We start from the raw sequence: 4,707 nt of genomic DNA on the forward strand, positions 1-4,707 counted from the left end.
CGCGCGGCCCCGAGGAGCGCGCCCGGCCGATGGGAGCGCGCATAGCTGAAACTGGAGCGCGCCGGGGGCGGGGCTTCTTGCGGCGGGTTTTCTCAGGCACTAATGGCGGAGGCCTTTTTGCTGTCCCTGGCGCTGCTGCTTGTTGCTTCTTTAGGTGACGCGGAAAATGCCAGGAGCTAGGTGGGCGTTCACCTGACGGTCCAGCGTCTACCTATTTCTTTCTATGCCTCCTGTGCTCTTTCTTGGAGAGATCTTCCTGCATCCTGCTAGTGAACTTGGGTCCTATCATCTGAAGAGTGACTGTTAAACTCCCCGGCCCTTTGCGTTCTTAAAAATGATCTCTACAAAGACCACTTTCTTCTATAGGGTTATTTATTTGCTTGTGTATATATTTGGGGGGGGGGTTGAGACAGGGTTTCTGGCTGTTCTGAAACTCATGCTGTAGACCAGGCAGGCCTGGAACTCAGAGATCCTCCTGCCTCTGCCTTCCTATAGGATTTAGATTTTACTTCAGGATATCCTGTATTCTATTCAAAGCAAGGTCAGGCGAATCCTCTCTAAATACCCGGTCTTTGTCCTATAAATGATTTGCAGAACTGCTTGTAATCACTATGTGGTCAAAATACCTGCCGCACCGACATTCCATTTTTAGCGGAAGCACATCTTCTCCAGGTTCCCGCACTTTCACACCCTCATCCTGAGTCAGGAAGCATCCCCTCCCCCCTTTGCCACTCCAGCAAGTACATTGTCTTTGGAATAAACAAAATGTCTATGATGTCCCATGTGGTCCACTGTCTCCTCTATTGTTGGTTGGTCCCATTTTCCTACACACAGATCTTTCTAGCCTTATTTATTCTTCCCTGTACAGGAAACACACACACACACACACACACACACACACACACACTCATGAGAGAGAGAGGGGGGGGGGAGAAGGAGGGGGAGGAGGAGGAAGGGAGAGAAGGAGAATAAGACTTTGTGTAGCTAGTCTAGGAAACTGTTGCGGATCTCATGGATTTTCCTCTATACAATGGTTTTCCTTGTTTTTTGTTATGTTTTGTTTTGTTTTTGAGGCAGTGTCTGTGTAGCTCTGACTGTCCTGGAACTCATCCACCTGCCTCAGCCTCCTTGGTGCTAGGATTAAAGGTGTAAGCCACTTTGCCCTGGTACAATTGTTTTTTCAATTTAATCTAGAGTTGTTTTTCAAAAAACCATAGTTTTTTGCCTGCCAGACAAGGTCTTGCTAAGCCACGCTCTTGCCTATCTAGTTTGTCTTTCTCACATTTTTACATTTGGCCTATGGCAATGGATCCTCACAATGGGCCATCCCTTCCCACACATTTCAATAATCTTTCTACTTGGAATCTAGATTTACCTAGGGTGTGGTGGCAGACATTTTAATCCCAGCACTCTGGAAGCAGAGGAAGGCAGATCTGAGTTTGAGGCCAGCCTGGTTTACATAGTGAGTTCCGGGGCAGCCAAGACCACACAGAGAAACCCTGTCTCAAAAAAACAAAACAAAGCATAGAATCTAGATTTCCCTAAACTGGGTTTTGGTTGTTATCTGACAGTTGTTAGTGCCTGGAGTCAGTTTGAGATTGGGCCTCACCTACCAACTATTCGTACCTAGGTAAAAGCAATCTAGGATTCTTTTGAGGACCTACTGAGCGGCTCTGGAATCCAGTGGTGAGTTTAGCCCTCAAAACAGGGCTCCTGATCTTCTGTCTGTTAAATTACTTTCTTTACCAGAAGTTAAAGGTGCATACCCACATAATCATGTGGATTATATATATATATATATATATATATATATATATATATATAATTATTTTACATATGTTACATATTGTAATTGTTATGTGTATAGTGATTGTTAGTCTGGGGCATTCTCTACAGGAAATGTTTAGATTCAGACAGTATGTATGTATGTATATATATATACTTTTTTGAGGTTTTTAAAATTTTATTTTATGTTTCTATGGATGTTTTGCTTGCTTAAGTGCCTGTATACTACCATCTCAAGATCCTCCTGTGTCCATCTGTCAAATATTAGTGTTATTGGCATATACCTCTCTGTCCAGACATTTCTTTGATCCTTCTATGAGTTTCTAATATTTTGTTCTTTTGTCCTTAGTCCTATTACAGGGTTTGTTCTAATAGCAATAGAAAAGAGTCTTTCCCATGTCCAAAGTCAATTTGCCAGCCAGGTGTGGTGGCACATGCTTGTAACCCTAGCATTGGGCAGGTGCAGAAGAATGTAAGTTTAAAAATCAGCCTGGTCTCTTTGGTGAGACCCTGTCTTAACCAACAAAAACCAACGGACCACAGCTCTATAGGTTTATTGCTGTACCTTTTTTCTTCCTGTTTTAGACAGGGCTTCATGTAGCAAAAGCTAGCCTTGATGTTTACTTGGTCTTGATGTTTACTCCAGGTGCTGAGTGTTGGAGTTATAGGCACTTCCACACCAGGGTTGTGGAGCTGCCTTCAAACCTAGGCTTTCCTGCACACCAGGCAAGCGCTCCCCCCAGCACTCAGGTTCATCTCAGAACACTGGTGTATGCTTCTTTTAGTTGATCTTTGAAACAGGTCAGGCTTGCCTCAGAATTCCTTAGTCTTACCACTTTGATGCTCCAAGATTGTGGCCTTACAGGCATGTGCCACTGTATGTGGCTTGGAGGTCGAGTCCAGGAAGTGTGAATCCTTCAGCTTTCGTGTTCTGTGAGGGCTGTTTTGGCTATTCAGGGTCCTCTGCGAATCCATACAATTTTAAGGCCAGTTTTTCTGTTTCTGTTTAAAATTTGGTTTTGTGTCCACTGAGTTGTTGTTCTGCCCAGTGTACAATTTTTGCCAGTACCATTTACTTCAGAAAATGTATTTCCTTGCTGGCTAGGATTAGGGCAACTCAGTTTGTCATTGTGTATAATCTGTTCTGTTAAACTTCTGGGTTTGGTTTGTTGGTGTTTTATTTTGTTTAAGAATTTTTGCTTTGGTTGTTTGGTGGCACAGACCTTTAATCCCAACACATGGGAGAAAGAGGCAGACGGATCTCTGAGTTTTCAAGACCAGTATGGTCTACAGAGCAAGTTCAAGGACAGCTAGGTCTACAGAGAGAAACCCCATCTCCCAAAACAAACAAACAAACATAAAACAAAACAAGTAAAAAAGAAGTTTGTCTTATTTTCTTACAAGGGATGTTCTGTAGTTCTTGTAAACTTTATACTGGCTATGTGGTTAAAACAATGTTGTTCCCATAGGACAGGTTAGAGCATACTTCTTTCTTAGTTTTAAAAGTCATGTGCACATGCATGTCTGCATGTGAGTGCAGGGGTCAGTGGGACCCAGATGACAGCATCATATCCCCGGCACTCAGTCCAGTTTTTTTTTTTAACCATTTGGTTTGGGTGCTAGAAACTGAACTCATATCCTCTGCAATGCTGTGTGTCATTTTTCGCCTCCTAGCCTCCTTCAGCTTTCTCTTCTGTGACAGGGTCTTATGTAGTTTCGGCTGGCCTCAAATGAGAGATCCTCCTGTTTGGTTACGGAGTCACGTCTACATAGACTAGGCCCTGTAGTTTAGTCTAATGATGCAGTGATAACACACTGAGCAAAGACAACTTGAGGCTCTATTTGCTTTCTACTCCTTGGCCATGTCAAGTTAGGGTAAGAACTCAAGCAGGAACCTGGATGGATCTGCTTGCTAGCCTTCTATCTGCAGTCCAGGTTACCTGAATAGTCCTACCCATAATGGGCTGAGTCAAGACTGTTCCTCAAGAATATGGCTGCAGGCCAATCTGCCTAAGGCAGTTCTTCATATTTTGTCTTTCAGCTCCGCCAACTCAAGGTTATGTGTTGTTGACTACAAAAACTAATGAGGTCTATTTACATTTTAAATTTCCCATCCTCTACTCTACAAACTGAGCTATATAGAAGGCTCCACTAGATTTTTAATTTTCTTGTGAATCAGCTTTGGTGGTTTGTGTATTTTAATAGTTTATCTGTTAATATTTTTTGTACACAGTTTTTCACAGCATTGCCTTTTGGTAGGGGCGGGGAGAGGAGAGACAGGATCTCATGTATCTCCTGGCATCCCAAACTTGAACCTGCTATGTAACCAAGGGTGACTATGAGTATCTGACCCTCCCAAGTCCACCTCCTAGGTTGTAAGACTGCTACAGGTAGGCATTCTCTCCCCCAGTTTATGTGGTGTTAGAGAAGGAACCTGGGAGTTTTTGTGTGCTAAGCAAACATTCTACCGAGTTGTATTCCAGACCCTTAGCGTATTTTAAGAGACAGGGTTTTTGGTGTCGCTCAGGCAGGCTCTTGGGAATCTAAGGCATGAAAATTAGGGGTTTGAGGACAGTGTGGGCTACACAGTGAGACCCTGTCTCAAACACATTAGCTATTATTTCTTTCTTCTTTTCCTTCCTTCCTTTCAAGACAGGGTCATACTATGTAGCTCAGGCTGTCACAAGGAGGCTCTCTTTTGCCCAGGCTGGTCTCTAACTCAAAATCCTCTTAACTCAATCTTGAAAAATGCTGGGTTAGAGGTACCATCACGCACAAAACAGCCATTTCCTGTTTTTTTTTTTTTATTCTTGATTTTTTTTTCCATTTGTGCCTTGCAGTTTTCCTTTATTTAAGGACTTATTTTCTTATTATGTATGTGTATGTGTGTGTCTTCACACATATTTGAGGGAATCTGAGGAA

The sequence above is a fragment of the Micromys minutus genome (assembly GCF_963924665.1).
Source record: "Micromys minutus genome assembly, chromosome: 1".
NCBI classification, from domain to species: Eukaryota; Metazoa; Chordata; class Mammalia; order Rodentia; family Muridae; genus Micromys; species Micromys minutus.